Source organism: Spermophilus citellus (assembly GCF_964194105.1).
Source record: "Spermophilus citellus genome assembly, chromosome: 17".
In the NCBI taxonomy this organism is placed as follows: Eukaryota; Metazoa; Chordata; class Mammalia; order Rodentia; family Sciuridae; genus Spermophilus; species Spermophilus citellus.
This window is the reverse complement of record NC_138199.1, coordinates 64937284-64950685: the sequence shown is the minus strand read 5'-3', so window position 1 is coordinate 64950685 and position 13402 is coordinate 64937284. Positions and strand designations below refer to the sequence as shown.

The 13402-nt window shown below is 37.4% G+C and overlaps 1 protein-coding gene across 3 annotated transcripts in view; it reads right to left on the bottom strand.

Moving 5' to 3' along the window:
• HELZ (helicase with zinc finger) overlaps positions 1-13402 on the bottom strand; it is a 168462-nt gene that overhangs the window by 144891 nt on the left and 10169 nt on the right. The window lies entirely within an intron of this gene.

Genomic DNA, 13402 nt, shown 5'->3' with positions numbered 1-13402 from the left:
ACAAATGTCTCCACAGGGAACAAAATCAGTTCTAATTGAGAACTGCTGATAACGACAAGCACACAGTGTCTGCTTGCCAGAGAACAGCAATAGTAGATGGACAAATTCACAGATACCAATGGCCCTGCCATTAGCAAATCTTCCCCACAAAGTTCCCAGCCCACACCGAGAAACAAATATTATAAAAAGTAGTAAGAAAAATGAAACTAATATTGTACAAGCTAAGATCTTTGCTTGGGAAAGAATGTAGAACAATAATGCAAAGTATGGGCTCGAAGCCAAAGGGCCTGTCCAGAAAACTGAATAGTCACACCACTCACTAGGGACACCCACCACTCACCAGGGACAAGGCCTGGGGGAGATGACTTGAGTATCTCCACTTGCTCACCTCTAAAAAAGTGAGGAAACAACAAATACCTACCTCCTAGGGTTAGTGTAAGGATTAAGTGAAAGAATATGTATAAAGTGCTTAAAAAGGAATGCTTGACATTATATAACAGGTGCTCAGTAAGTGGCAGAATTGTTTATTTCCCTAAACTTCCATGTCTTCAATTTACATAAAGTAGAAGCCACTTTATAAATCTCGACATATAATACTGTAATTACAGAAAATAATATTATTCTATGTAACTACCTACTTGATGAAAAAAGTTGTTTTCACCTATTTTCTCCATCTCAATAAACAGGCAATGATTATGCAAAAATAGCCATTGGAAAATTATGTGCATTCATATGCCACCAATAAAGATGAGCTTAACCCTAAAACTGGCAATATAAAAGACAACTGTCAACATTAGTCACAAAATATTAGCCAGAGAGAGCTTAATAACTTTAATACATAAATAGAAATTAGGGGCAAACTATTATTAACTTCAGGAACTTTGGAGGGAAATGATGTAATTTACAGAGTTAATGTCTCTGATACATTAGGTTCAGATGCCTACCTCAGAATTATTATTGTTTTACCACAATTACCTTTGTTAATCAGGCCCTAATAATTAGTTTCACAAATAGTTTGCTATAGCAAGGATAACAGTCAAGGCAGGTCTCTGTCTAACTGTTTCTTCTGGTTTTTCAGAACATAGCATGACCTTGATACACACACTCTGAAGAAGCTAAAATGCCTTCTCTAACAGAAAATAAAACCTGCCAGTCAAAATCAAAGTGAGAAAATATCCCAGGCTATGTTAAAATGTATTATACAGAGTAAGAAGTTAGAGGTCTAGAACTGCTTCCACATGAGGACAACTCCAGGTACACTTCACCGTGGAGTGGACGTCCTTGTCTAAAATACACAGGTAAATCCATAGTTACAGCATGTGATCCTGGTGGCTGGAAGTAACTGCTGGACACTGACCAACCTAGATCCAAAAGTCTCTCCCATGGGGACAGAGAGGTGCAGAGAATGAAAATCCATTAAGAACAACAATGTAGGGAGAAGCACACAATTGCCCATTACTGATGTCTACCCCATGTGCCTTGATTCTTTCTCTTCCTAGTAAAAAATTATCCAAAACTTTCACCAGAAACATATAAAGCACTGTAACTATCTGAAAATCCTACCCCTGTGCAAAATATTTATTTATTTTTTTTTAAAGAGAGAGAGAGAGAGAGGAGAGAGAGAGAGAGAGAATTTTTAATATTTATTTATTTATTTTTTTTTAGTTCTCAGCGGACACAACATCTTTGTTTGTATGTGGTGCTGAGGATCGAACCCGGGCCGCACGCATGCCAGGCGAGCGCGCTACCGCTTGAGCCACATCCCCAGCCCAATGTGCAAAATATTTACTTGGAGGATGCGACTTCATGGGCAAGAAAGCTGGAATCAGAAACCAAGACACTAATTCAAATCCATTAACTCCTCTGATCTGTTGCTGACCTATAAAAGAGACTAATACCATGCAATAAACTTTAGTAGTTTTACAGCCCAGTATCATTCCCTTTCCTGGTAATAAAGGTCCAGGATTTCCCTTTGAGAATTCACCTCTTTCTGATTCAATCAATGTGGTTCCAGAGGAGTTAACTTCACTAGGGGTTCAGGAGTGACATGTGATCAAAACTGGCCAACCAGAGCCTCACAGTCCTCAACATAGGGAGTAGCTCAGAGTACACATGTGACCCCATAAGAGCCAATGAGACAGCATGAAACTTTTGCTAAGGTTTCTGGGAAAGAGACAGGTGCTCTTTCCTTCTAAATCTAAAATTTGAAAAGCTACAGGGGTTTAAATACTGCAGCCATCTTTCTAACATGGCTGCACCTGAAGTCTACAGAGGAAACAACAGTTTACTCATGGGAAGAAACTGGTCCAGATGATATTACTTGAGCCATGAATCCAGCTAGATATACCTAGACATTACAATTAAGTGAGCCAGGAAATTTTTTTCCATCTTAAACCAGCTTAATAGCTTAAGTTGATATTTCAGACAGTTGGAATCAAGAGAGTCCTAACTCATTGAGATAGGTAGAATTTGATTAGTACCAAATGAGCTGCTAATGATCCTGTAGAACAGTGTATAGACATGATTATTAATAACATTGGTCATGATTCATTGATTACTAATAACAATAAGTACTAAAGAGAAAAAAATAAGTGAGCATGGGAGACAAATAGCTAAGTGTAATATTTTGTTATTCTACCTCTGGAAAACATAATTCCAATGCATTTGTCTTACCAACTTTATTATAAAGCTACCTCAGTTATAACAGCAAGCACTTACTGAATATTTACAGTGTGCCAGATGCTGACGAAAAGACTGCATTTATGAATCTAACTTCAACCTCAAAATTACCCTGTAAGAGGGATATTATTGTTATTATTGTTATCATTCCCATTCACAGATGGGGAAACTAAAGCATAGAGTTAAGGTACTCACCTACAATTAATTGCACTGTAAATGAAAAGGGCAGTATTCAAATCTAGATGCTCTGATACAGCTCCTACTTTTACCCATCACACTAATTCTGAGCCTCCAAGCAATCAATCTAATGCTGTTCCAATGAGCAAAAGCAGACTCAGGCAGTCCCAAAAGGCCAAAAAGTGACTGGAAAATGATACCGTTTTAACTCTGGAACAGAGTTAAAAACTAATTTCCCACACAGTTCTACCTTATAAAAAGCATGCCAACATTAACCATATTATTAGTGATTGCCATTCAAAAAAGCATAAGACACACACACACCCCTAAGCTAATCATTTCCTTCAATTAAGTAAAATCCTATGTGCCCCAAGTCTAAGGAGTATATTAAAAAAAAAAAGGAGTATATTAATTAGCATCATGTTTCCATAAAACGGTGACATTTTATCATTTTAGCACTATTCCAGAAAAGTCAACTTAATGAGAACATTCCCATTACTAAATTACTCTTTATCACTTCTGTAGAACAGAAACTTGTTTTAAAAATCAATGCATTTTAACACAATCCAACAATAGAACAAAACTGATATGCTGAACTTTTATCAAAATTAAACACTTTTACACGATGAAAGGCACTGTTAGGAGTATGAAAAGACAAGCTAACGCAAGATAATATTTGCAAATTACATATCTGATAAAGGACTTGTATTTGAATACATAAAGAACTCCCTTTTAGGAGGCTTACACAGGACCATCGCAAGTTCAAGGCTAGTCTCAGCAACTTAGCAAGACCTTGGCTCAAAGTAAAAAATAAAAAGGTACGGGATGTAACTCAGTGCTAGGGCACTCCTAGGGCCAATCACCAATACCAAAAATAAAATAGAACTCTCATAAATGGACAAAAAATAAAACCCAGTCAAAGGCTGGGTAAAATATTTCAACAAATACTCCATGAAGAGAATATAATGATGGCAAATATGCAAATAAAAAGATGTTCAAAACAGAAAACTTTCACACACTAGGATATTCAACATCATTGGCCATCAGGGAAATGCAAATTGAAGCCATAATTTGATTCCACTACATACCTATTAGAATAAATAAATTTAAGATGTTGTTGGGCTGGGGGTAGCTCAGTTGTAGAACGCTTTTCTAGCACGCACAAGGCCCTGAGGTTCAATCCACAGCACTGTTTTAAAAAAACAATAAAATAAAATACTGGTAACAACAAATCATGCGGAGTGCCTGGGAGGCTCATGCATTATGAGGGGGAATAGGAAACAGTACAGTCACTCTAGATTTGTAGTATCTTTTTTCTTTTTTTTTTTTTTTTTTAGTAACAGCGATTGAACCCAGAGGCGCTATACCACTGAGCCACATCCCCAGCACTTTTTATTTTTTTGTTTTGAGACAGGGTCTTGCTAAGTTGCCTAGTGCCTCATTAAATTGCTGAAGCTGTCCTTGAACTTGCGATCCTCCTGCCTCAGCCTGTTTCTTATAAAGTCAATGCACTACCCTACCCAACAATTCCTCTTGATAACCAGTTACCCTAGAGAAATGAAACTACGTTCACATAAAAATTTGTACTCAGAAGCCGGGCACAGTGGCTCACACCTGTAATCCCAGCAGCTCAGGAGGCTGAGACAGGAGGATTGCAAAGCCAGCCTCAACAAAAACAAGGCACTAAGCAACTCTGAGACCCTGTCTCTAAATAAAATACAAAATAGGGCCAGGAATGTGGCTCAGTGGTATAGCGGGGTTCAATACCGGATACCAAAAAAAAATTGTCCTCAGATGTTTGTAGGCGCTTTATTCATAATCACTAAAAACTGGAAACAAATATAATTTAATGATAAAATGGGCAAACAAACCATGATACCTCTACACAATGGAAAACTACTCAGCAATAAAAAGGAATAACTTTGCAATACATGTAATTACATGGATCAATCTCAAAAATATTATTCTGAGTAAAAGAAACTGATCCCAAAAGTTTACATACTGCATGATCCCATATATATGACATTCTCAAAAAGACAGACTATAGGGCTAGAAATTAGATTAATGGCTTGCCAGAATTATTGGCTAAGGAGGGAGGCTTCTGGGATGATGATGCTCCACTATGGTTGTGATGAATGGTTGCACAAACTACATGTTAAATAAAACTGTTCAACAAAAGAAAGTCAATTTACAATATGTCAGTTTTATTTTTTGAATCTTTTTATTTATTTATTTAATTTATTTATTTTTATGTGGTGCTGAAGATCAAACCCAGGGCCCCGCACATGCTAGGCAAGCTCTCTACCGATAAGCCACAACCTAAGCCCCAGTATGTCAATTTTAAAGAAGAAATTTTTAAAATTATTTCTAAATATGAATTTCAGTGTCACAATTTGTGTGGCTTTTCAATTTCTGGAAGAAGCAGATACAGAAGAATAAGCACTACTAATAAATGGCAAATCTAAGCAATTCCTTTCCTTGTTATGTAGGTTTTAGAGGCAAGAATGAAGCCTCAGAAAGAACATTTCCAAACAGAAGAATCAATGAGTTCATTTGGCACAAAACAGAATACTTTTGAAGAACGCCATCATAGCTAGATGTTTGGTCCAGGACCAAATGTAAATATTGGAAGAAAAATGAAATCAATAGTGTACCACAGAGGCACTAGGCAGACTGGTCGGGACCAAGACATTTTCAGTGACAGATGACAGAGAAGGTATCATTCTCTTCCCAGCATGAACCTCTGTCTAGGACAGTAAGAGAAAAACCACCTTGAAACTAAGTCATAAAATGTATTTTTATTTAAAAAGCAGTTATAGTCCTTAAATTAACTTTTCTTATTAATGCAGTCATGGTCCTCTTTGATTTCAAAAGATTTAAATCCTTTATTTGATTAGAGACAAGCTTCAAGGAATATAAATAGTGATCTAATACCTGGAGCCACAGTAGTAACTAAAATTTCTTCAATCTAAAACAAGGATAATCTCTGCATCTCTGTCTTACATGTTTATTTCTTTTAGGACAAAAATTTATCTACCTCATAACTAACTTAGGTCAAATGAATCAGACTGCATTTGTAAACATTTTTATGCTAAATATCACCACTCTCCTTTCTTTTTTAACAGAAATTACTAGCATCCATAGCTGACTTTGAACTTGGGATCCACCTGCCTCAGTCTTCCTGAGCGGCAGATATCACAGGCATGTACCATCATGTCCAGCCATAACTAGTTCTTAATCATATCCCAAACTAGCTTTACTTATTAGACTATATGAATAATAAAACAGAAAAACTTAGAATATAAATATAAATATAATAAATATAAATATAATGAGCAAAAATTTTAAAAGACTACTGAAAAAAATTGGAGATTCATGTTTTTAAAAGTTAGTATTTTGCCTTTACTCTGCCTAACCTATCATTATTTTCTACCTTTTTTTCTTTTTTTTTTTTTTGACAGGGGAGAGAGGGTTTCCTTTATGTATTCCAGGATCCAGGTATTCAATCAAATCCACTTTACCACTGAGCTACATCCCCAGCCCTTTTTGTATTTTAAGATAGAGTCTCACTAAGTTGCTGAGGCTGGCCTTGAACTTGCAATCTTCCTGCCTTAGTCTCCCAAACTGCTGGGATTATAGATGTGCATTGTGCCCAGTTATATTATTATTTTCCCTATAGAAACTCAATTATTATTGTGAAAAAACATCATACTAGAAATTAAGTGTGTTGCACTCAAGGAAAGAAAAGCCAGATTGATCAATTGCTAAAATAACCCATACGACCCAGCCCAGTGGAGTGAGGAAAGCTTATCAGAACTTGGCCCCCTCCCCACCGAGCAGTAGGGCTATGCTGAGACAATATGGCTAAAGTATCATGCTTCCTCTGGGAGGAAAAAAGTTAAGAACCATTAATCTAGATATGACACAATGATTACAAAATACCTACAAAATAGTGTTCTAGCTCATTACCAGGTATCTGGGCCATCCACAATCTTGCCACAACCTAACTTTCCCACAACTCCCCACACAGACCTCCCAATACTGTCAGGCCTCTGACACTCTGACAACACTGTTTCCTCTGCCCAGAACATCCTTCCTCCCTGCTTGGACCTACATCCTACCCAGCTTTTAATGAAACTTTTAAGGCCTACTTCTCTAAAACACTCTCCTTCTAAAACCAACAGTACTGCCTACAGAATTATTTGGCCTCTTAAATCATCTACTATCTTGGATTAAATGTATTGTATAAGATGCCTTTCTATGTCATTTTTTATCCCCAGGACAACCATCCAACTCACTTAAACCATTCAATAAGGACTTTAATTGAATTTCCCAAATAGATGACCTAAAATAACTGGAATGCCAAGCATTCCAAGAACTGTCCAGTACCAAATTCAGTCCCATTAGAATGCTAAGCTATAAGGAGGAATGCTGTTATCATCTTTAAATTTACCTGCTTTTATGATAATCCTATGGGATGCATAGGCAAAATATTCTGCAAAGTTTTATTTAGTGTACCATAATACGCAGCTAGACACTTGCACTTTTCTCCAAAACATAAACCACTGGGTATGCAACAAGATTAAGAAAGACTGAGCCTATTGAGAGAAACTAGAAACTAAGATCACCAACTACTTTCTACCTTGAATAATCTTTCATTAACAGGCAAATTCTCCTAAATCCCAAAATAAGTGGACTTCAGTATAACAAAGCAAAATGATTTACAAACATGAAAGAAATATCCTGGTGGACCTTCACCATCTATTTTAGTGACTAAACTGATAATGAAAAACTAAATTTTCAACAGTTAAATTTGAAGCCGGCCGCAGTTTCGAAAGCCTCTAATTCGAATGGCTCCGGAGTCTGAAGCTAGCCTCAGCAACTGTTGGGCGCTTAGCAACTCAGTAAGATCTTGTCTCTCAATAAAATACAAAATAGGGCTAGGGATGTGGCTGAGTACTCAAGTGTCCCTGAGTTCAATCCACTATAGCCCCCAAAAAATTTATTTTTATTTTTTCCCTCATCTATTTTTCTTGACTCATTTATCGGAAATTCCAAAATTCTGACGATAGCCCAGCCTTCTTAGTTTCAGTAATTCCAAATTATTTCCTAAAGAATTTGAACTTCCTGCAGAGCTCAATGGTACATGCCTGTAATCCTAGCAGCTCAGGAGGCTGAGGCAGGAGGATCTCCAGTTCAAAGCCAGCCTCAGCAATGGCAAGACACTAAGCAACTCAGTAAGACCCTGTCTCTAAATAAAATACAAAATGGGGCTGGGGATGTGGCTCAGTGGGCAAGTGCCCGAGTTCAATCCACAGTACCAAAAACTTAATTATTTAATTATTTTTTTTAAAAAAAAGAATCTGCACTTCCACCCAAATCATTCAACATGTTTATTAATCAATAGATTGATAAACATATACTTATTCATAAACAAAAACTCACATTTGAGAAGTAAACAAATTACACTTAAGAGAATGAATTCTAGAAAATGTTGCTACTTGCTAAGAAAATTATTATTATAAAAAACATTTTCCATTCTTTGGATGTCTTCATTTTCAGTTCCAGATCATCTGTGTAGACAAGTAATCACATCCTAATTCAAAACAGTTGAGCTTTTTTAATGAAACATAAATCAGTATCAGAGAGCCAACTACATAATTAAAACAAGTACACCACCACCCACTCTTAAAAGCCATCTTCAATCTACCAATAGATTGCTTTAGAGAACTACACCTTTAGATCAGATGTTTGAAAGGACAAAAGTTTCCTACAAAGTATGAAGAATAGGGGTCACTGGGAAGATATGAAGTAACAAAATCAAGTTACAAAATTGCATATATAAAATCCTGTGGGTAAGTTGTTTTGGTTTTTTTGTTTGTTTACTTGATTGGGGTACTGGGGATTGAACTCAGGTGCACTCTGCACTGAGCCCCATTTTGTGCTTTACTTAGAGACAGGGTCTCACTGAGTTGCTTAGTGCTGTTGAGGCTGGCTTTGAACTCCTGATCCTCCTGCCTGAGCCTTCTGAGCCACTGGGATTACAGGCATGTGCCACTGCCCTGACTGTGGGTAAGTTTTTTTTAAAAGCAGATTATAAAACATATGGTCTGTAATGTCATTTTTTGGGGGGGTGGGGATTACCAGGAATTAAACTCAGGGACACTCAACCATGAAGCCATATCCCCAGCCCTATTTTGTATTTTATTTAAAGACAGGGTCTCACTGAGTTGCTTAGCACCTCGCTGTTGCTAAGGCTGGCTTTGAACTAGCAATCCACCTGTTTCAGCCTACCAAACCAGTGGGATTACAGGTGTGTGCCACCATGCCCGGCTTGTGATGTCATTTTTGTAAAATATATGACTATGTATTAAATATTTATATTAAAAAACAGAAATAATAAGAAAATATTTAAAAATTATTTCTTTCCCAAAAGTATATAACTCCAGTCTAATCATAAGGAAAACATCAGACAAGTCTAAATGTAGGGGCATTTTAGGAAATACCTGACCAGTATTCCTCAACTGCCATGACCACCAGAGAAATGTGGAGAAATTGTCACAACACAGAGATCAAGACATGATAACTACAATGTGGGATCTGGATAATTCTGAAGCAAAGGACATTTAGTGGAAAAACTAGTTAAACCCAAATGAAAGTAGGAAAATTAGTTAATAGTAATGTGTCAATGGCGGTTTCTCAGATTTCATAAATGTGCCATGGAAATGTAAAATGTTAACAACAATGGGAGAACAGGATCAAGTATGTAAGAAAACTGACCTATATTAATAGCTTTCTCCATAAATCTAAATTATTACAAAACTTAAAGTTTGTTAAAAATAAAAGTAGAAGCTGATCATGGTGGTGCCTATAATCCTAGCAATTTAGGAGGCTGAGACAGGAGAATCCCAAGTTCAAGGCCAATCTGGGCAACCTGGTAAGAGCCTGTATCAAAATTTTCTTTAAAAAGTTGAAAGGGGGGCTGGGGATGTGGCTCAAGCGGTAGCGCACTCATCTGGCATGCGTGCGGCCCGGGTTCGATCCTCAGCACCACATACCAACAAAGATGTTGTGTCCGCCGAGAACTAAAAAATAAATATTAAAAATTCTCTCTCTCTCTCTCTCACTCTCTCTCCTCTCTCACTCTCTCTTTAAAAAAAAAAAAAAAAAAAAAAAAAGTTGAAAGGGTTGAAGCTGAGCACGGTGGCACACGCCTGCAATCCCAGTGGCTCAGGAGGCTGAGGCAGGAGGATTGTGAGTTCAAAGCCAGCCTAAGCAACAATGAGGTGCTAAGCAACAAGTGAGACCTTGTCTCTAAATAAAATACAAAAAAGAGTTGGGGATGTGGCTCAGTGGCCAAGTGTCTTTGGGTTCAATCCCTGGTACCCCAAAAAATATAAATAAAAAAAATTATAAGGGTTGAGGATGTAGTTCAGTGTTAGAGCGCCGCTGGGTTCAATCCCCAGGACTACAAAAATAAAAATAATAATAATAATAATAAGAAGAAGAAGAAGAAGAAGAAGAAGAAGAAGTAGTAGATATCTCTGGGTGGTAGGATTATAGTTTTTTAAATTATTCATCTGTTTTTTTATAATTTCCAACAAGCAACAAGTTTTATTGTCATGAGTAACAAAAAGACTTAAGTCTCAGGAGACTTAATTAACCCAAAGACACAAAGCTAAGGCAGCACAGGAATTCTGGAGTTAATGCTACTTCTCTTCATTGTAAACCCCTTCCAGAAGCCTAGAATACACCCCATTAAAACATTCAACTCTCCCTGCTTGCAAATACACAAAATTTAGGGTCATCAAATTACTTCTACCTGGACTGGTTATTGGGAAGCCTATCTCCAGGGGCCCCAACTTTCAGAGCTATTGCCTAACAAATCACTCAAGTTTTTTCTAGGATTAAAATTCTGAGCCAGGCGCAGTGGCACAGGCCTGTACTCTCAGCAACTCAGGAGGCTGAAGCAGGAGGATCATAAGTTCAAAGCCAGCCTCAGCAACTCCTAAGGCCCTGTCTCAAAAAATAAAAAGGGCTGGGGATGAGGCTTAGTGGTTAAGTACCCCAGTTCCAAAAACAAAAACCTATAAGAAAGAATTCGGATTTCAACTTTGTGCTAGTGCACCTTAAAACTCAACACTCAAATTCATTATCTCTCTGTCTGAAATCCCTAAGGCCTGTTCTTTCTCCTGACTTCTCAATTTGATGTCCCATTCTTCCTGGCTCCCCAGACATCACAACTGCAACCTCATCTCTGACTTGAGATATAGAACTGACTGCTCCCCACCTATTTTACCCCACCTACTACTATGAACCCAACTAGAGTCTCTGTCCCTCAACTGCTCCCTACAGATCCAGCATACTCATCCTTGGTCTGACACTTAAGACGCTCATCCAGCCCTGACCCACTGGCAGTTTCACCATCCACTTGGGTCCTTTATGTATCCCAGGATGGAGGTAATTTGGATATACAGTTTCCTGACACTCACATTTGCCACACCTCCCCAAGACTTCCCTCTAGAGTACCCTCTTTTTACTGCTGCTCATTTTCATGCAATTTACACGCAACCTCTTCAGCTGAAGAGTTCCCTAATATCCCCAAGGGGGCAATACTGCTCCCCCACTTAATCCCGAAATGCCTTGTCTGAACCCCTTTTAGCACATATCAAATTCCTATTAGTTGTTTCATTTGAGAGGTGGCCTTATTCTCTCCAGCAGATGATTAGTTCCTTATCAAATCAACCTATGTTTTATTTATCTTTGCATCCCTCAGAACAGAGCTTCTCAAAGAGTATGCCATGAGTTAAAGATGTCCTAGACAGCAGTGGTCTTCTCAGCCCTACAAGCAGCCACAAAGGGACAACAGAAGCCAGTACCCCTAACTGGTTAAGAATCAAGTAGTCCTCTCCTTCAGCCCAACATATGCCTTGACAACAATTTGAGAAGCACTCAGAGGACACAACACAGCATATGGAGATCAGTGAACACCAACAAATATTTGCTGAGGTCAATCTTGGAATAATCCATCTCTTCCCTCCCACTACATTCCCAAGATCACTTACCATTGAGACCAAATTCTTATTAACACTTTTACTGACCATGCTGTAGTTATCTTTCTAATAATTCCCTATCCGTTTGCTGATTATACCTGCCTTACCACCCCACCAAGACCATACCAATAGTTTACCACATAATATAGCAAAGGATATGAATAAACAAGACTCAAATTAGTTAAATTCAACATTCTGGATCGATTAAATACAAGTACCATTTTACACTATTAGCAAAAAAACTTGGGGGGAAAAATGGACTTCTACCCATCATAGTAAAATAGGTATACTTAGATGTCTGCTAGGAATACACATTGGTATAACACCCTTGAAAACAGTATGACAATATACATCAAAAGCCATAAAAATATTCATATCCTTTAATAATACAACCCAAAATTTATCCTAGAGATATAATTAGTCAGAAAAAAAAACAGTAATATCTAAAATAAGGTACATTAAAGTATTAACTGAAAACTATCCAGCAACATAAATAACTACATAAAAAATTTAGGTAAATTATGGGAGCATGATTTGATAAGATTATTTCTGCAACCTTTCCACATAAACTCTGAAACCTATTACATAAAAATGTTTCATAATCTAATAAGTTTTTAAAATATCATATTATTATATACTATAATTAAAAATGAATTAAAGGTATGTAATTTTAAAATGGAATGCCAGGAAGGAAACCAACTGTGGACAATTTATTTAATATCAACATATTTAACATTAAGAAAGTCCAGCAGGGGCTAGAGATGTAACTCAGTGTTTGTTTAGTATGCACGAGGCACTGAGTTCAATCCCCATCACTGCCCCAAAAAAAGGGGGAAAAAAAAAAGAGTTCCAAATTTTAGCATACTTAGGAAACAGAGAGCCACCAGGCCTCTAGAAGAGACCAACCCGCCCCTTCCACTGCTCACTCTGGCCTCCACGTGGAGCTTTCACGCTCCCCTTGGTCATGATGACCCCAGACCTCAGCAGCTAGTAGTTTCAAGGTCCTTGAAACTCTTACCAGCCAGAGTTCAAAAGGCAAGATGGCAAGTTAGGTAAGAGCTGAAGCTTTCTGAAGATAGCAATGTCTAACAAAAGACTAGTGTTGAAAAGACAACAAGAAATAAAGTTGGGGCTTGGAGTGTAGCTCAGTGATACAGCGCCCCAGCCTCGAATAAAGGAAGCCCTGGGTTCCATCCCCAGTGCCAAAAGAAAGAAAAAACATAGCACTGATGCCTCACAAGGATAACATGGAAAGGCTTCTATTTTTTTTGCAGTGTTACCTTTTTATATTTTTAATACTGAAAGACTAAGATTATAATAAACCAAGAAGATTAATTAGTGTGAAATAATAAACTGTCTTTAATTAGCAGGTATTTCAGGAAAAGATAAATAATTTGAAGTGTTGATAGCACAGATGGAAGCAGTGAGACCATTAGTAAAAAAGTCCAACCTTCACAGAAATAAAGGCAAAAGAAACAAATTAAAAAAAAAAA